The 20,513-nt window shown below is 47.3% G+C and overlaps 1 protein-coding gene and 1 long non-coding RNA gene across 4 annotated transcripts in view; one reads left to right on the top strand and one right to left on the bottom strand.

Annotated features, from left to right (window-relative positions):
• Positions 1-20,513, top strand: part of CUX2 (cut like homeobox 2) — a 231,389-nt gene that overhangs the window by 89,678 nt on the left and 121,198 nt on the right. The gene's annotated exons all lie outside the window — the stretch shown is intronic.
• Positions 974-19,152, bottom strand: LOC146335958 (uncharacterized). 3 transcript variants are annotated; one of them, XR_014785822.1, is made up of 3 exons: positions 19,056-19,152; positions 6,803-7,408; positions 974-4,736 (listed from the first exon to the last, which is right to left on the bottom strand). It is a non-coding gene; the product is annotated as an uncharacterized LOC146335958 (long non-coding RNA). The 3 variants fall into 3 exon arrangements; XR_014785823.1 differs by lacking the exon at positions 974-4,736 and having other exon boundaries at positions 5,707-6,882; positions 7,014-7,408; XR_014785824.1 differs by lacking the exon at positions 974-4,736 and having other exon boundaries at positions 5,707-7,207; positions 7,341-7,408.

Raw genomic sequence — 20,513 nt, 5'->3', positions numbered from 1 at the left:
GTTTTTAGCTATTTTAAATTTTTGTATGTTAAAGATTTTATATTATGTTGTATTTGGTTTTTAATTTTTGTGATCCGCCCAGGGACCTTTAGCTATTGGGTGGGATAGGAATGAAATAAATGAAATGAAAATTATAAACATATTTTTATACATCTGTTCCAGTAAATAATCCAGCATAACAGCTAAAAAATCATACAAACTATCAAAACTGCAATGGGTCTCTCCCCACCCCCCCATTCTTTCCCTGTTTTCGATTTATTTTTTTCTTTGTTACATTTATATCCCATCTTTTTCTCCAAGGAGCCCAAGGCTGTGTATGTGATCTTCTCCCTCCCCGTTTTATCCTCACAACAACTGTGAGGTAGGTTAGGCTGAGAGACAGTGACTGGCCCAAAGCCACCCAGTGAGCTTCATGGCCGAGTGGGGGCTAGAACCCAGATCTCCCGAGTTCCAGGCCAACACTTTAACCACTATACCACGCTGGCTTTCAGGTATCAATGTAAAGTAGTCACTCAGGCCCCCAACAGGATGCAAAAAGAATCTTTCCCTGTCTCCCAGTACTACTGGTTTCTAACAGTCCCATCTTGTTTTTACCTGCACACCCCATGTTGTTCTGAGGCCAAGGTGAGCTCAGGGAGCTGCCCGAGATGGTGTGTGCAGTTGGTCAGAGCCCTTTTTAGGTGCAGGAAGAGAATAGGGCTGCTCTAAATTGCCAGAGCCTTGTCTTCCACATTTCCTTGGTCAACAGAAGAGGACTTCTTCTTGCTGTGCTTTAGGATCCAGTGTCCCCATGTCCAGCTGCTGACCTCTGGTGTCCAGAGCTGGAGAACATGCCCCCCACATCTAGATTCAGATAGGCTCACACAGGGCTATGAATCAGCCCTGACAGATGCTTCTGGAGGTGCAAAACACATAGGGTGGCCACTTGCGGATCGCCAAGAAAGAGGAAATGCATCACCCCAAAGTGGACAAAACAGGACACCAGTTTGCATAATGTTTGCATATACTGATTTATTTGTATAGATGCACATGTAGAAACATTGTGATTTAAATAGAAGTACAGTATTTCTATTAGTTTAGAAGACTGTGACCAGGTGATCTGGGAGCTTCCCTCTTCAGTCTGCTGTCCAGGCGCTAACTGATGATAGACAACAGTTTTTAGGTTTCTTTATCTTGAAACCAGAATTGGACAGGACAGCCTTTCAAACACAGAACGGTCCTCTGGCAGACCTTCAAATTTTGTTGTTGTTGTTGTTGTTCAGTCGTGTCCGACTCTTCGTGACCCCATGGACCATAGCACGCCAGGCCTTCCTGTCCTGCGCTCTCTCCCGGAGCGTGCTCAAGTTCATATTCATTGCATCCGTGATGCTATCTAGCCATCTCATCCTCTGCCGTCCCCTTCTCCTTTTGCCTTCAGTCTTTCCCAGCATCAGGGTCTTTTCCAGAGAGTTTTCTCTTCGCATTAGGTGGCCAAAATATTTCAGCTTCAGCTTCAGTATCTGTCCTTCCAATGAGCACTCAGGGTTGATTTCCTTTAGGATGGACTGATTTGACCTCCTTGCAGTCCAGGGGACTCGTAAGAGTCTTCTCCAGCACCACAGTTCGAAAGCATCAATTCTTCGGCACTCAGCCTTCCTTATAGTCCAGCTCTCACAGCCATACATTACTACTGGGAAAAGACCTTCAAATAGAGGACTGTAAAAGAGGACACATAGGTACCCTACAGTAACCCTTGCCAATCTGTGGGACACCCAAGAAGTATTATGATTCAGGCTGCCTGAGCTAGCTAGGGGCCAATGGTCCCTCTCCGTGCTTGGCCAAGAGGAGAAATGGTTTATATAAGGTATTTATCCAATCAAAGAATGGGAAATAGGCAGCCAATTGGATCCTCCATGGGAAGAACTGCCAGTCAGAGGTAACTTCAAAAACTAGGCCTAACGTTCAGCATCTGGCTCGGTCACCATAGCAACCAGTGGTCTAGAAGGCAGCCACCGCCCCAGGGACACATTTGCTTTGCCTCTAACCATGTCCTTGTATGCCTGCAAATGAAAATGGAAGGATGAGCAGAACAGTCAGGAAGTCTACTGGGCAGCAGTGCCCAACCTGTCAGGCTCTTGCACTGATAGATATGTAGTGGCGGGACTGGGGGGAGGAGAACCTTCTGTGTATATATTGAGAGGTCTGGTGGATGGATAGGAAGTCATTAGGTTTCTGTTGTGAAGGCTGCGATTTTCGGCTTTAGGAATCTTTGTAATTTGGAATGAGGCAAGGAGAGAACCTTTTTCTTCTGTTTTGCCTTTTCCAAACCCCTGAAGGAATTCTGCGTGTGTGTGTCCCCCGCCCTCCAGTCGCCATCGGTTTCTGGCCACACAAATGTGTTCTGTCTATCCAGCATGTAAAACAGGTTCCCTCCAGCCTAGGCCCTTGAGGGACTTAAAAAGAGAGAGGAAAGAGAGAGGGAGAAAAAGGTTTCACTGTGGAACGGAAGCCTACAGGTCAATCTCTTTTTGCAAGGTAAGGTTGCTCTGATCAAACACTTTCTTCCTAGCAAGATTGCATAATTCTGGTGGCAAATGGGTCATTTGAATTGTTAGTCAGAAGCCCCTTCGCCCTTTTGGCTTCTGAGATTTCCTTAGGCATAGCCCACAAACTTGGTTTCTTTCTTCTCCTTTTTTGTGTGCAGAAATAAAGGCTAGAAACTTGCCTTAAAAAAAAAGGAAAGGAAACCGAGTTTCTCAGTGTGCTGAATTATGTGCTCACTATGAAACATGGAAACATCAGAAACTACCTTAGACTGTCAGACCCTGAGTCCATCTAGCCCAGTATTGTCAGCACTGACTGGCCGCAATGGCTCTCCAGGGTTTCAGGCAGAATTCTTTCCTGCCCTACTTGGAGATGCTGGGGATCAAACCTGTGGTCTTCTGCATGCAAAGCAGAGGTTCTTCCACTGAACTGCAGCTCCTCCCCAAGTCTGCACATGGAACAGACACTGGAGATGTTGGGCCTGGGTGGTGCAGTCAGCCAATGTTGTCCATAAATCTCACCTAGAATGGTTTGTGAATAGGGCTGTGCTGAAAGTTCTCCAATTTTGATACTCACTTTGAAAGTAGTGAGTTGAACGCAGCCAAACAAATTACCTCGCAGAACGTCCGTGGTGTTCGGATGCACTTTGGTGCCCTTCTGTTCCTACTGGCGGTGACTCCTTGGTGCTCTTTGCCATCATCGTCTTCTCTACCCTCACCATCCTTGACCTCACTTGCCCACAGTGTTGTTTTAATCCGATTTGGCTGTGGCAACCTCCTTGACTTTGTTTACGAGCATCTATGCTGTTGTCACATTGGAGACAGCAAAGTGATTTCAGTAACAAAGTGGCGCCATGGCTGATAGGATTAATCAGCAGTATAGGCAAATAAACCTGGGCCAATGAGGGTAAAGGAGGAAGACTGTGGCATGGAGAATAGATAGTATCGAAGCAACCCAAAAAGTTCTGCAGCAAGTGCCCCAAATCACTGGAATTCGTAGGTGCTTTTTGATATGAAATGAAGTAAGTAGTTCAATCCATTGGGAATGTCTTCTATTGATTGATGGACGTTTATATCTCACCATTCCTCCAAAAAGCAGCTCATGGTTTGCCCTCCCCCAATTTTATCTCCACAACACCCCTATGAGGTAGGTTCTGCTGAGAGAGAGTGAATAGCCCAAGGTCATCCAGTGAACTTCACAGCTGAATGGAGAATTGGACCCGCGTCTTCCTAGTCCTTGCCTACACCATCTCCCAAGGTAGCGTACCAAAAGGACCACCTCCTCCCAGCTATTGTGATCTTCTTGGGGCCCTGTTCAGAAGTCACCCCTCTCCTTCTGAGATGAGGTGGATGGATAGCAAGAAGAGATGGTGCCTTTTTAGTCATAGCCCCTGGACTCTGGAACTCCCTCCCTTTACTGACGCATCAGACGCTGATGATGTTTAGGAAACATCCAAAGAAATGCTGCCTTTTTTCCATTGAGCTGTTAACAGAGCTTGTGGATTAGATGGTTGCTTTAATCTGTGAAAGTTGGTCATAATGGTTTAATTTGCTGCTGTTAGCCCTCTCGAGAATCGTTGTGAATGAGAGGCGGCATATAAATGGTCTTAAAATGAAATAAATGATGAATGGTGCAAGAATTGCACATTCCTTTCAACAGGGGCTTGTGCTGGAAATGTTCCTGTTTGATTTATACCTTCCCGTCATTGGGGTTCCATGTTCTTCTCCGAAATCAAAATGCTTTCTCCGTGTCTTTGTAGATTTCTTGAACCCAGTTTGTTTACTTGATGATGATATGTATGTTAAACTGCATTTTATTAACCATGATTCTCATGGCAGTTACGTAGACGTCAGTCCCATTAGTTTCCATGAGACTTCTTTTTTTGGCAATGCTATTCTAAGGAATCGTCAACGCATTGTTTGGATGTTCCTGTTTATTAGCGGTAGTAAGATTTTGCCAGTCCAGGCAGGGACACGTTCCTCCATTATGCAGTCTTAATGTGACTTCAAAGTTGCTAACGTGATTATGTTTTTATATCATAAAAGGGAACACGAATACTAATTCAGTGCAAAAATCTTAATTCAGTAGAACCAACTTCTTTTTTGTTTTGTTTTGCTGAGAACAGAAAACCACTTAATGGATTGAATCTCCTGAGTTTGTAGTGCAGCTTAAAGACATAGCCATGAGTCCTTTATATTTTTCAGTGGTGGAACCTACCAAAATTGAGAGAATTGAGAGTCAGGAGCTCCCTGCACTCCCTGCTCCCCAATATTTCTGCCAGCATTTGCAATTCACTTCAATTTTTCTCCCCACCTCCCTAGAAGTCTCTCCCTGCCATGATCTCCACCTTCCAGCCATGCCATGAAAAAGCCATAGGATCTGGAATGGGCTTTCTGAGCACCCTAGTTTTCATGTTTTTGTTCCTAAAATGAATAAAGTTTCTAGGTCTTATGACTGGAAAAAATGCCTGAAAATGCAGGGGCAACACCTTGGGTAACCTCGGAAGCTGGGGGAATTGGCGAATAAGATTCCCAGTGGGCTTAGAGTTGGTGGAGCTGGCAAATTTGCATTATGTATACACTTCACAGAATTCAGTCGTTGATTTAGTGTCATTTATACAAGTTGCAGAAGGATTTGGGTTGCCCTGGTGTAGAGTTATGTTGTTTCATTCTAAGGGCAGAGTGCATATTGCTCTGTTATAAATGCACCTAAAATTGCTGCTCAAAAATTAGAAATATCACAGCCCCTTCTCTCAGGATTGCAATTTAAAGGAAAGGATATGATGCATTAGGAAGGAAAGGGAAAGTAGGGATGGCAGAGAATTTCTCCCCGAATCTTCGGGGGGCCGAGCGCCAACACATTCGGCCCCCTGAAATGGGCGGTGAAATTCTCCGCCCCCCGCCCCCCCCGGGATGGGACTTACCTTTGGCGAATGTCCCTCCCAGCGGCGGGTCCCGGCGGCGGTTTGGCAGCAGTTTGTTGCGGGCACGGGCGGCGGCCGGTCTCCGCCGCCGCCATTGCAAAAAAAAAAAACTAAGTAAAAAAAAACCCACACACCCGTGATAGGCTACGTAACGATTTACGTAGCCTATCACGGCTAGATTTCCAAAGACAGCCATGATAGGCTACGTAAATCGTCACATAGCCTATCACGGGCGACTTTGGGAAAAAAAAAAGCGTATGCAAATGGCAGCGGCCCATGGGCGCCGCCATTTGCGTTCTTTATTTTGGCACGTCTAGTCTACGTAAAAATTTATGTAGACTACGGCGAAAATAAGGGCACGCTATTTGCGTTGTAAATAAGGGCACTGCATTTCGGCTGGGCGAGGCGGGAAGCCTCCCCCCCGGCCTGAATTTCGGCCAGGCGAGGCGGGAAGCCTCCCCCCCCTTCGCCTGAACTTCGGGGGGAAAAGCGAAGCGCCTCCCCCCCACCGCGAAGCCAAGCTGCGAAAAGGTAAGTGACTTTCGTACATCCCTAAGGAAAAGGAAAGGAGAATTGGTGTGAGTAGCTGTCAGAAGAAGCCACTGGAAGGCCCTCTCTCTCTTTTCCTCTGCCCCACGTGGAGTGGCTGTCTGGTTGTGTGCTGGAGTCCAAGAGGGAAGGATCAGGCAGGCTCCTAGAAGGGATGTTGCTGCCTATGCAAAGCAGCTGTTTGTGATCCACCTGAGCCACAGCAGCTTCCATTGTCCACTTCTTCATGCAATGCATAATTTGATGTATGGAATGTGCTGCCGCAAGCATGGCTTAGGTAGCTTTAAAGGCAGATTAGACAAAGTTGTGGAGAATGATGAGGATGGGTCAGTTAACAAATTTTGATGGCTTAATGTAACCTCCATAGTCAGGGCAGCCTATCTCGGAATACAAGTTGCTGGGAAGCCATGGTAGAAGAGGGCTATGGGCTTCATGCCCTTTGGGTGGGGGGAGAGGGGTTCCCACAGGCTTCTGATTGGTCACTGTAGGAAACAGGATGCTGGACCAGAGAGACCTTTCATTGGATCCAGCAGGGATCTTTTCTGATGTTCATATTCTGTAAGCCAGGGATAGGCAACTTGCTGTCCTCCAGATGTTTTGGCCTGCAAGTCCCATCAGCCCTAGACAGCCTAGCCAATGGTGGGAGGCCATGGGAGTTGTAGACCAAAACATCTGGAGGGCCAGCAGTTGCCCACCCCTGCTGCAAGGCATGATGTAGGGCTGTCTCTAGGATTTTTTGGGCAAGACATCTGGAAGAGGCAGGACATGCTAATCAAATATGCTCTGGAGCTTGGACTATGTCTTTACCTGTTAATGGTGCGGGTTCAGTTCTCCCTGTGCAGATGCCTGCAGCATAGCTTCCGGTTAGGGTGGCCACTTGTGAATTGCTAAAAAAAGAAGACATGCATCATCCAGAAGAGGACACCTGTATATAAAACCTGTGTGTGATCATTTATATGTGTAGATGCAAATTTAGAAGTAATTCTCATGATGTAAATAGAAATGGAGTACATCTCACCATAGTGTGGAAGACTGTGACCAGGTGGTCTGTGTGCCTGCCTGCTCAGTCTGCTGTCCAGGTGCCACTGATAGGCAACTTCAAGGCCCTTTAGTTCTTCCTTCTAATGGTTCTTTATCTTTATGCTGGACTTGGATTGCTTAGTCCTTCAGATACAGGATGCCTTCAAAATAGAGGACAGTCCTCGGACAGCCCTTCAAATAGAAGATTGTCCTCTGTAAATGAGAACACATGGCCACCCTACTTCCAGTGGGATTAGCAAAAGATATCCACATTGGGTCCCAACCTGAGCAATCCACCCTGTGTTGAGGGTACAAGTGTGCTCACCTTATGATGGCATGTGTTGGTATTTTTAGCAAGGCACAACCTTTACCCGCTTGGGACTCACCAGTAATCTGGAAGAGAGAGAGAGAGTCATCTTGCATTAGCCATCCTCTGTCAGGGCACGTCATATTAGTAGTGTATCGTATTAGTATTTGTTGGCACTAATGTGATGTGAAAGTTGCTAATCTGATGAGACTCTTGCATTGTATCAGTGAAAACAAATATTAATTCGATAGGATGGAAAATGGCTAATAAGAAGCCAAGTTGCTAATGTGACATGATGGATCTCCTAGATAGATGGGTTGTTGCTTCCTCATACTTTCCCAAAGAGTACCTTCAACTGAGGCTCAAAGGCAAAAGGGGTAAACGAGCATCAAGCAAAGGAAGTTCTGTATATTGGGTCTTGGGATAAAGTTACCTGCAGTCTCTCGGGAATGTCTCTTGTGTGAGATCAGTTGCACAAGCCTTATTTGTTTCATTTGAGGTTGGTCAAGAGATCTTGGGGAAATGAATTGAATTCTGGCCTGCAGAACTTCTGATCCCCAAACCAGGGAGGCCACAATTAGTGATGTCACTGAGACTTGCATTTCTGGGCTTGGAAATACATTTCTTGGGGGCTCGTAACACTTGCCTCAAATATGTGGCACACACACCCCTGAGTTTTTCTCTGGCTCTGTTCTTAATCTGAGCTGGAGAAGAATTCCCCTCTGATTGACCTTCCACCCTGAGCCCCTTCCTGCCCTACCCCATTCGAACTTGCTCAGAAATAACCTGAGCTGTTTTCTGAGTGTTTGAGAAAACAACTCAGCTCCTTTCTGAGCCAATTCCATCTGAACTGAGCAAAGCTCACCCTCGCTATCCACGATACAAGTCTGTGGATCGGCCTTCAGCTTGGTTGGTCACAAGTCTTAGTTGGCTCCTCTAATGTAATCACAAGGACTTGCCTCATATCATAGAATTTCGTTAGTACTAATTGACTACTTTGCCATTATAGGTGAAGGTGTAGGGCAGCCTTCCCCAGCCTGAAGGCCCCTTGATGGGTTGGACTGCAACTCCCATCATCCCCAGCTGGGGAGGGCAGTTGTAGGGAAAAGAAGGTGGGATCTTGACAGTTGATGAAATATAGGTGGTAAACCCTACGTCTCATCAATTTTCAAAAGCTAGTGCCCTTTTCTATCATTGGGGCATAGGGCAAGTTGGCTGGTGTAAGTAGGTCTGGGACAGAGCAGGTTCAGAACTGCAGATCCTGACCTAGGCATTGTGGGCTCAGATTCAGGACCATGGAGAGCAATCGTGAAGCTAATGTGAAGACGAGTTACCCTAGCACTGGCTTAGAGCAACTGACGAGAGTTTTATAGCTAGGCCAGGAGAATCATAGAACCATAGAATGGTAGGGTTGGAAGGTGCCTACAAGGCCATTGAGTCCAACCCCCTGCTCAATGCAGGAATCCAAGTCAGAGCATCCCCGACAGATGGCTGTCCAGCCTCGTCTTGAACGCCTCCAGTGTGGGAGAGCCCACCGCCTCCCTAGGGAATGGGTTCCATTGTCGTATTGCTCTAACAGTCAGGAAGTTTTTCCTGATGTTCAGCCGGAATCTGGCTTCCTGTAACTTGAGCCCATTATTCCGTGTCCTGCACTCTGGGATGATCAAGAAGAGATCCTGGCCTTCTTCTCTGTGACAACCTTTCAAGCTGCCCTCTTTCAACCATCTGCCACAGGTTGGCCACAGGCGGCTCCTAGCCCAGTCACCAGCCCCCAGTTGCCCCACAGCAGCAATATACAAGAGAGATTAGGGTCTTAATGCCACATCACAACCATCCAGGCAAACGTTTGAGCCTAGAAACTGGTGGAAGGGAGGGAGGGCAGTTCCGAAGGTGTTGAGTTATTCCTGGATGATCACAAACAGTAATCACATGAGGTGGTGCTCCCGGAGTCTTTCTGGGAGTGCCACCTCCTTCAAGTGCTGCATCTGTTGTTATTTAAGTCGCTGGCTTCTTCTGGGGAAGGAGTGAGGAGCTGGTAGGGGGATGCTATCCATGGTGTCTCTGTCACTGGAGGAGTCCAAGATCCACTTCTTGGAGTCAGAGGACAGCAGCACCTCCCGGGGATCAAATGGACAGGGTGTGGGATCCAAAGTAGAAGGATTAGGAACAGGTTCTGACTGCCTTGGAGTTGCTGCTACTGGAGACATCATTCTCTGAGGGCTCTCGGTCCTGGGCAGTGGGCCATGACACCTGGCAGCTCTATAGCTTTCATTTGGCTTTCTAACACAGAATGTGAAACTATTTTTAATTTATTACTTATTATATAATAAAATAATAACATGCAATACAAATAGTCAGAAGAATACAGTTCTATGCAAAAAAATTAAAAGAATAAAATACAATAGAGTGTTTAAATATGAAATACAATGTAGATAGAATATACAATACAATTGAAATATGAAGCAATAAGTTTCTAGTGCTCATTGTTATTACAGAGGAACAGTTGAAGGGACTTGGGCAAAATTTTCATGCATTTGTTGTTCAGTGGAGGAAAGTTAATGTAACCAGTGGCCTCATAGACCTAATGGAAATTTGCCTCTTCAGTACAATCGCTTGATTGAAATCTACAGGTGTGTTTTTCCCCCCATTAAAAAAAAATCTAAGTGGAAAATATCAATTTCTATCATGGAGAGGCTCAGAATGTGAACCAGAACTGAAGAAAAATAAGCATTAAACAATTATCGGAGTTTAAGTTTGTTTAAAATATCAGCAGGGTTGAAGGAACAAGCTGCCTATTAGCTCATGGAGAACTATTGGACTGTTTAACAGCATGCTGATGCTTGGCAAAGGCTGGGATTTGGGCTGAGCCACACAGAGGCAACCCCAGGTTGTGATTGATTTGAGGAGAAACTGGAGCAGTGCAATTACATCTCCAGGGTGTTGGTTCTGCCCCCTACTCTCAATTTGTCTGTATGAAGATCACTTTGTTTACATTGCTGTGCTAGATTTCATTTACAGTTTCTCGCCCATGTGATTACTGTTTGTGATCATCCAGGAATAACTCAACACCTTCGGAACTGCCCTCCCTCCCTTCCACCAGTTTCTAGGCTCAAACGTTTGCCTGGATGGTTGTGATGTGGCATTAAGACCCTCACCTCTCTTGTATATTGCTGCTGTGGGGCAACCAGGGACTGGTGACTGGGCTAGGAGCCGCCTGTGGCCAACCTGTGGCAGATGGTTGAAAGAGGGCAGCTAGGACCCAGGGGGAGACTGGAATCATCCCCTGATGTCATGAGTGGGTGGGCCTCTGGGATTGCCTATAAAAGGCTGCTTGCAGAGCTGGCTGAGGAGGAGGGATGGCCCTGCTCTGTCCCACTGATGCCACACTTTCCTCTTGCTGTTGGGAGTCGCTGCTCAGACTGCTGGGCCCCAAACTATTCAGTAGTTGCGCAGGAGGTGCTGGGTAATTTTTGTGGTGAAATACACTTCTTGCCTCTGGAACAATGCCTGGATCAGGCTTTCCCAACCTAGCGCCCTCTGGATGTGCTGGACTGGAACTCCCATCATCCCCAGGCTGCATGGCCAAAGGGGCTGATGGGAGTTCCAGTCCAGCACATCCGGAGGGCACCAGGTTGGGAAAGCCTGCTCTGGAGAACAGGAACTTGCCTTTCACCAGGTAAGACTGTTTATCCATTTAGGCCCAGCATTGTTTCATCTCTCTTGTCTGGCAGTGGCTCTCCAGGATTTTGAGCAGAGGGGGGTCTTTCCTATCAAGCCCTACTGGATCCTTTTAACTGGAGATGGCAAGGGATCAGATGCCCCAAGCAGGGCAATGAAGCCAATTGCCCTTTCCCACTATTGTCCCCCTACTGCACCCCAGGAGCTGGACATCTTTGAGCAGATGCTGGGCAGCCATCTGTTGGAGGTGTTGTAGCTCTGGACGTCCTGCGTTAGGCAGGGGGCTGGACCAGATGATCTCCAAGGATCCCACTCCAACTCTACAATCTATACCATGCAGATGTTTATAACTTCTATCACATTCTCCCCTTATTGAGTTTCCCCAAGTAAACTAAAAAGCCCCAAACCCTTTAGTTCAGGCATGGGGAGTCTGTGACCTTCCAGATGTTGTTGAACTCTAACTCCCATCAGCTCCAGCCAGGATGGCCAATAGTCAGGGATGATGGTAGTTGTGGTCCATTGGCCCCTTGGCAATTGAGCTATGGGGTTCTGCAGGGTACCATCTTGTCCCCAATGTTGTTTAACATCCATATGAAGCCGCTGGGAGTGGTCATTAGAGGATTTGTAGCTAGATGCCATCAGTATCTCCCTGTGACATCTGAATCAGGAGAGGCTATGCAAGTCCTGAATCAGTGCCTAGACTCAGTAATGAGCTGGATGAGGGCCAATAAACTGAAGCTGAATCCTGGCAAGACGGAAGCCCTGTGGGTGAGTGAATCCCGGGTCCGGGAGATAGGCTCATTGCCTGTTCTGGATGGGGTTGCACTCCCTCTGAAAGATCAGGTCTGTAGTCTGGGGGTACTCCTAGATCCATCATTGTCGCTGGAGGCCTGAGTGGCTGCTGCGGCTTGGAGTGCCTTTTGCCAGCTTTGGCTAGTTCGTCAGCTACAGCCTCTCCTGGACAGGGATAGCTTGACCACGGTGGTACAGGCATTAGCAACCTCAAGACTGGATTACTGCAATGTGCTCTATGTGGGGCTGCCCTTAAGGTTGGTCCGGAAGCTGGAGCTAGTACAGAATGCAGCAGCTTGGCTGTTGTCAGGAGCTGCCCCTTTTCAGTGTGTAACTCCTCTGCTGAGGGAACTGCACTGGCTGCCTATTCACTACCGGGCCAGGTTTAAGGTATTAGTACTAGTGTACAAAGCCCTAAACAACTTGGGACCAGGATACCTGAGAGAGCACCTCCTTCTTTACCAACCTGCCTGGTCACTGAGGTCATCAGAGGGCATGTTCCTGGTGGTTCCACATGGACCTATGGCCCGGTTGGAGTCCACCAGGAAAAGAGCCTTCAGTGTGGTGGCCCCCTTCCTGTGGAATTCCCTGCCTTTAGAGGTCAGACAGGCGCCAACATGGTGTTCCTTCCGGCGCCTCCTGAAGACATTGTTATTCCAAGAGGTCTTCCTTGCATGACCTGTTTGTTAAATTCTACTTTATTGGCGTTTGTCTTTTTAAAAATGTTTTAACTCTTTTAACCTGCTGCTTTATTCTTTTACTGTGTTGTTCACCGCTCCACAATCTTCTGATGTGGAGCAGTATATAAATATTGTAAATAAATAAATAAACAACATCTGGAGGGCCACAGGTTTCCCAACCCTGCCTTCACCTTCCCTTTTTTTGCCCCACCCCAGCAACTGGATTCAGAGACATTCTGCCTCCACATAGCCATTGATGGGCCTGTCTCCCCTCCCATAGATTTGTCTGACCCCTTTTCAGTATCAACTACGCAACTAGCTATCGTGTAGACTCTAAATAAGAGAGGAAGTTGGAGGGAGAAATGGTGGACGTATTTTTTCCCCTCTCTTCCCCCCCCCCCTTCCCTGCAAATTCTGGGCTGCCATTAGCCAGCGAGTTAAGATGTAATCTAAATCGTCTCTGCTCTCTGGCTTCAAAACGCAGGAAAACCAGCGAGATACCTTGCGGGAGAATTGTGTATCTTAGAACAGGTCTATAATGCAATCAATTCTGTATATCCCAAGTGAAACAGCAACATTTATTTAACGTCTTTTATGGAGCAGCTGAGTTTTATCACAAATCACATTCCATTTCCATTCACCAGGGACCCCTTGAAGGCTAAAACGCACTTACTTTTCTCCAAGGAAATTTACCAATTCCTCAATAAAGGCCCATTTGCCTCTGTATGTAAAATTGACACATTTATTGAATATTAAGCATTTGTTGGTTTCTGCCCTGTTCCTTTTCAACTTTATTGGGTTGCCCTTAAATGTCATTAGGGGGAGAATATATCAAAGTTGTAATAAAGGTCTATTTATTATACAGCAAAGAATTGCGTCAAACTTGCTTTCTCCATCCGTCCCCACATTCATTTGGAAATGGTGTCTCTGCGTGTCTGTTGTGTGTGTTTCCCCCCCTCTCTGGTGTGTGCAGTAAAAAAATCTCTTTTATACCAGCTTTGATTTACTTTAAGTCATCTTTCCCTTAGGTGGGGATCTAGCACCTTTTTGTCTTGTTCTGATATCTTTATAATTGGATTTAAAATATATACAAATGCTCTCTTTTGTTGTGGTGGTGGCACGATATAAGCCAGCTTTCCGCAAGGTGATACTACCCCATCATACGCAGCCAGCACAGACCACTGCTTGTGTTGTTTGGACTTGATGGAAGTCAAGTCCAAACCAGGTTGGGGAAGGCTGGTCTAAGCAATATAATAATGCAATAGGCAGTTGGTGTTGGTTTCTGCATTCCCCGGGTGTTTGAGCTTGTGGGACATATGAGCATATGAACCTCAAGTTCAAACATTGACTACAGACTGGCAGCAGCTCTCTAGGGTCTCAGGCAGAGAGAGATATTTTCCAGACCCCTTTTAATTAATGCTGGGGATTGAACCTGGGCCTTCTGCATGGACAGCGGGTGCTCTCCCAGTGAGATACGGACCTTTCCATGTGGCGGAGGGGAATCTGTCGACCATCTGTATTCCGATATTCCTCCAATGTGCACAGGTTGACATAAATAAGGCTTATTTTATCTTTCCAACAGCCCTGTAAGGTAGTTCAGGTAGAGAGAGATTGGCCAAAGATCACCCAGCAGGGATATGAACCTGGGCCTCTCTATTCCAAGCAGGACATGGTGCTTTTGTTATATAGACTGCCAAGTGGATATCCTGTCCTAAGCGGAGCTCGACAAATACAGCTGGGGTGTGTAGAAGGTAGGTTGGGGTCTATTCTATTGCTGGATTATTTGTAGTAGATTGGCAAGAGCTCCTGACTCCCAATTGTTTAGCCATTGCAATGAGAAGAAGCCTCTTTTCTTTCTAAACTGAGCTATTCACAATCCCTGATTGTAAACTCTTTTGTAGTTTTGTACCCGTGATTGTCACAGTCTGTGGCTCAGGAGGTGCAGCTGGCGATGGCTCCACTGCCTGATGTGATGTGGCCCCGCTGGCTGGGGATAATGGGGGTTGTAGTCCAACACGTCCAGAGAGCTCCAGCTTGGGGAAGGCTGGCCCAGGGCTGGAAGTTGGGGGCTGCTGCTGCAATAGGTAGCCACTGGAAGGAGTAGGTTGTGACTCCCCACAAGCTGGATTCCAGCCTACATTTGTCACTGATCTGTGACTTTTGCTGGTTCAAGTGCAGGCCAGCTGGCCAACTCTCATATCTGCTTTCAGCCTCTTTGTAGCCAAACAATTGGTTTGAAGAAACAAACAGTTTGGAAAAGCACTTGAAATACATCAGGAAGCTTTCCCCAGGTAAAAATGGGAATTATTTTTTTCTTTGCAGGATAGCTAGATGGGAGGGGCAAGGGAGAAGAGTGGCTTAGGTTTGGAAATCACTTAAGATGTTTTGACTGACACTTGGGAGGTGGGCAGCTTGAAAGATTGCCCGATGGTAGTGCTTCAGATTGAAATGGACAGGCCCCTGGACCAGCCTTGCGGTTGTGCCCTCTAACCTGGATACCATCCCTCCCCCCCCCGCCCGCAATCCTATAAAGGAGAGGAGATGAATGGTTGGTACATGAATGCAAGTGCAGTATCTCTCAGTTCATCATTAATTTGGTAGAATTTGGGGGCACAAGAGATGGTGGTAGTCACAGCTGGCTTTTTTTTTTTTAAGACAAGCCTGCAAGAAAATGTTGTAGTGTGAAGTGCTCCTGTTCAGGTGCCAGCCAGCCAGCCACCCTTGCCCATATCCAGGATACTTCACTCCAGCCCCTCCTGGTTTTCTATCTTCTGTTCCTCCCCCCACTCCACCAGTCAGACAACATTCTGTGGCCATTGAGCATGCTCAATGGACTATTTGGGGGGTTGGCCTATTTTAGGGTGGGTTTTTTGGCACCTTCAGGTGTTTTTCCCTTCTAAATGTATTTTTGTTGGCCCTTCTGTGCACCTTGAGGTTTCCCCAAACCTGCTGAAACCTCCCTCTTATGTGCAAATGGTGCTGTTTTGGCTGCATAAGGAACCACCCTGAGAGAATGGAGTCTGTATATGGGAGTAAGCAAACTCATGGAGGGAGAGCAGTCTATTGATGGCTATTAGACATAATAGCTAAATGGAACCTCCACACTTAGAGGCAGTGTATCTTGAATCACCAGAGATGGGGTTTGTTTTTTTGAGGAAGGCTGCATGAAGGGCGAAGCCATCCTTCCTCAACCTGATGTTCTCCAGATGTTTTGGACTGCAACTCCCATCTTTTTGAGCCAGCATAGCCATTGGTAATCCATTCCAACCTCTGGCAAGGATGATCCCTCTGTCCCACAGTGGCCCACTGGGTAGAGGGGGAGGGGGAAGAGAGAGAATAGAGGGTGTCAGTAAGAGAGAGAGAAAATGGGGTCATAGTGTGTGTGTGTATGAGCGAGGGGGGAGGAAGGAGAGGTGTTAATGAAAGAGAGAGAGAGAAGGGGGTTATATTGAGAGAGATAGAGAGAAGAGGGGTGTCAATAAGAGAGAGAGAGAAAGGAGCCAGAGAGAGAGAGAGAGAAAGGAGCCAGAGAGAGAGAGAGAGAGAGAGAAGGGATTGTCAGTGAAAGACAGAGAGGAAGGAAGGAAGGAAGGGGTCGTATTGAGAGATTGAGAGAGAGAGAGAGAGAGAGAGAGCGCACATGCAAATGCAATTTATCTGGCCTCCTGTCCAAATGCACAGCCCACCTCCCTAACAGCCCCTCCACAGATGAGCCTGCTTTGCTCTGCAGCATACTTAGCTTTCTGGTTAATCCAGTCCCCATTTTACGGGTGAGGGGAAGTGCTTTGAAATGCTTAGAGGGGATAAACAGCTTTTAATGAAGTTACAGTGCTACATAATGGGTATCATAAAATTGCCTTCATACTACGGGGTCCCAGGATGGCTTTTACTATTGACTGAGCGAGCTGTGATTTTCCCTTCTCTCTCTTTCTGTTGCAGTTGCAGGGTGGGGGGCGGAGTGGGGGGAGGAAGGTGGCTGGTAGGGGGGCTGATGTGGGCAAGAACGCAAAGTCTTCTTAAATTACTTCACAGAAATAACTGAACACTCCCCCCCCCCAACACACTTTTGTGGAAGTGTGTGTGGTGAGGGGAGGTTTGGAAGCTGCCTTTGGGGTGGGCTGTCAAAGCCGGTTTGCAGCTCCTGAAGAACACCGCGAGGTTTCATTGCAGCAAAACAGATGTTCACCTTGTTTCTCGATCGGCTGTTAGATGAGAAATTTATTGCTCTTGCGCCAGGCTGGAGCTCCTGCACTGTGGAGTCTATTAGGCAAAGAGTGGGAGCTGGCAGCACGCCAGCCCGGCGCTGTTTTGATGAAAGCCATAGAAGGCCACGCCGGGTTCGAGGCGCCATCAGTAATGCATTGGCGAGACGCTTCTGATTGGGCGATTGATTGGGCTCTGATTTGATTTATTGATCAATACCCTCAAAAATTTGGCGTCTCAGAAAGCTCAGGCTAATCTTTAACTGCTGCAAACATCTCCGGGGGCAGTCAGTCTCTCTCCCTCCCCGCCCCATATATTCATTCTCTCTCTCTCTCTCTCTCTCTCTCTCTCTCACACACACACACACACACACACACCCCCAATGCAAGACACATACATACAATGCTACACACATACATACATATATATATACACACACAACACACACATATACACACACACATATATATATATATGTACACACACATACACACACAGATGTACACACACAACACACATATGTATATATTACATACGCACACAAACACAAAGCACACACATATCTCTCTATGTGTCTGTAGAGAGGGGTGAGCTGTAGGCTGGTGGAGCATTTTAAAAACTGATAAAGGAATTTACAGAAGGCAACTGAGCTTATCTCAATCACCCAGCGGGGGCCTGGCTGCCGCCTCCCCCCCCCCCCACTTTCCGCGAGCCGGCAGACAATCGCCAGGCACAGAGCTGGGGCAGATCTATAAATTGATGGAATTCAAAGCCTCCAGCATCGATTACCATTATAGCAAAAAGGAGCTGGGGGGTGGGGGGGAATCAGCAGCGTGTAGAATGGCTGATTATTTTTAGACAAAGATTTCGCCCCTCTCAGCAGCAATATTTTTGCTGAGCCCGTCACTTGCCTCAGATGTCTGCTGTTGATTGCAATTAGATGCAGTACACACACACACACACCCCTCGCTCTCCACCTCTTGCAAAAATATATATATGTAAAGCCATCTCAGGCCTCTGGGGGTTGTGTGATTTTCCCCCTCCCTCCCCCCACTTTCTGCTTATTAAATCTCCTCTTTTGTTTCTCTCCCTGAGACCCCCTCCCCCTGAACCTTTACAGCTGGCTGGATGAAAGATTGCGTTACCGGTAGAAGTTCCTTCTCTCCGTGGTTGAATGTAATCGTGTTACAGATCATTGGATTATCGTTGATATGGTTCAGATAATCCCTGGGAAATACGGAGCCTTGCGTCTGCCTTGGCGTGCATTTTTTTAAAAATCCCACTGTTTTCCTGCACCCTCCAGAATTTGGCATGTATAAGAAGGGCTGCTTCTCATGCTCTGTACTACACTGCACTGTAGTGGTAATGCAGGAAGCCCTGGGTCCCACAGAAAAAGCCCCATGGGACAGCTCCCCACCCCCTCCTGGACACTCACATTGTCCCAGTTTGCAAGACAGGTGATGCTGCGTGGCCATGAAGCTCACTGGGTGACCTTGGGCCAGTCACCAACTCTTAGCCTACCTTACCTCGCAGGGTTGTTGTGGGGACAAAATGGAGAGGAGGAGGCAGATCATGTAGGCAGCCATGGGCTCCTTGGAGAAAAAGGTGGGATAGAAATGTAACTGACAGATAACAAACCTGGTGCCCTTCAGATGTTTTGGAATACAACTCCCAATAGCCCTGGCCAGCATGGCCGATGGTCAGGGATTATGGGGGCTGTCGTTGGAAGCATCTGGAGGGCAACAGGTAGCCTAATCCTTTTTTAGAATGTTTGTCTCGGACTGGTGGGAACCGGGTTCAAATCCCTGCTTGGCTGTGAAGCCATATCTCAACCCAAACTACCTCACAGTGTTCTTGTGAGGATAAAAGGCGGAGGGAGGTGAGAACCAGGGACACCACCCTAAGCATCCTGGGGGAAAGGCAGGATATCAGTATAGTCCTATATGCGAATAGCAAACTCATTCTCTGACTGATAATCTTTACGAAGCCAAAACATGCACCATCCATGTGCAGGAGGGACATGTCAGCAAGCCTGGGGGAATCCCAAGGTTTACAGAAGTACACACACATACACAAAACTTGGGTGGGGGACACACAACCCGAAACAGTGCAAAGAGAACTGATCATGTTCAGTGGCCACAGAATGCTAAGTAACTACTGGAAGGGGGGGGCATAAAACTGGGAGTGGGGAATGGAATGGCATATCCTGGAAAAGGATATGGCTGGCTGGAACCCTGAGCAGGCGCACTCCACATGCTGAAATATTTTGTTGTAGGTTGCACTTGTAATAAGCAAACACACATAAATAAATGACATGTGATTACAGGTCCTCAGAGGTACCTGTGTTTCTGGCTAATATGAAAAAAGTAACCACCCTTACCTCTATGGCTGCCTGGTTCCATTAAGGACAGTGGAACCCAAAGTCCCTGAGTGCCTTCTTCAGAAACAGCAGCAAGCAAAGTTGCAATGTTGCCCAACCTGATAGGCCCTTGGCAAGCCAAGCTGTGACTGGCTGGCTGTCAGATCATCTGCCTTCGTCCATCTCACCCAGCACTCTGTCTCTGATAGCAGTCAGCCCGGTGACACCGGAAGCTCTACAAGCAAGGCACTTGAAAGCTGATGCTGCAGAGTTGCTAAAGCAAGCGAATGTTGGGGTAATAGCACTGGCCTATCTTAACAGGATTGTTGTAGGTATTACAAGAAGATAATAAAAGTGAAGTATGCTGAACACTCTAAAGCAGTGATGTTGAACCTCAGGCCAATTCCAGCCTACTTAAGCTCTCAACCTGGCCCTCCTGGGTTTCCCACATGGCTGTGCCCCTATCCCTCTGATCACTGATAGCTTGGTGGTTGCCTGGCTTTTGTGCAGCCTTTTCTCCATTCCAAAAGGTGGAAATGCCTCTCCGAAGGCTGAGTCACCAGCAGGAAGAGCTTCAAGCTTAAACAATGCTGGTATTTTGACCCTGCTCCTTTCGTCTTCAGCCCCACCTGCTGCTGGGATGCGGCCCCCAAGGGCTTCTCCAAAATTGAATCTGGCCCTCAGCCTGAAAGAGGTTTGATGTACCTGTTCTAAAGTGTTATATAAAGAGGAGAGTGCAAAAGCTGGTTTGAAACTCAACATTAAAAAAACAAAGATCATGGCATCTGGCCCCGTCACTTCCTGGCATATGGGAGGGGAAGAAATGGAAGCAGTGACAGATTTTACTTTCTTGGGCTCCAAGATCACCGCAGACGGTGACTGTAGCCATGAAATTAAAAGACGCTTGCTCCTTGGGAGGAAAGCTACGGCACACCTAGACAGCATAGGAAGAAGCAGAGACATCACCTTGCCGACAAAGGTCCATCTAATCAAAGCGATGGTTTTCCCAGTAGTAATGTATGGCTGTGAGAGCTGGACTATAAGGAAGGCTGAGCGCCGAAGAATTGATGCTTTCGAACTGTGGTGCTGGAGAAGACTCTTACGAGTCCCCTGGACTGCAAGGAGGTCCAATCAGTCCATCCTAATGGAAATCAACCCTGAGTGCTCATTGGAAGGACAGATACTGAAGCTGAAGCTCAAATATTTTGGCCACCTAATGAGAAGAGAAAACTCTCTGGAAAAGACCCTGATGCTGGGAAAGACTGAAGGCAAAAGGAGAAGGGGACGGCAGAGGATGAGATGGCTAGATAGCATCACGGATGCAATGAATATGAACCTGAGCACACTCCGGGAGAGAGCGCAGGACAGGAAGGCCTGGCGTGCTATGGTCCATGGGGTCACGAAGAGTCGGACACGACTGAACAACAACAACAACAAAATTCATCATAATATTATGAATGTGACCGCCTTTCTCCGTGG

The sequence above is a fragment of the Heloderma suspectum genome, chromosome 13, assembly GCF_057233095.1.
Source record: "Heloderma suspectum isolate Gila_16-S chromosome 13, 16-S_ref, whole genome shotgun sequence".
Lineage (NCBI taxonomy): Eukaryota > Metazoa > Chordata > Lepidosauria > Squamata > Helodermatidae > Heloderma > Heloderma suspectum.
This window is presented reverse-complemented; position numbering and strand designations above follow the sequence as displayed.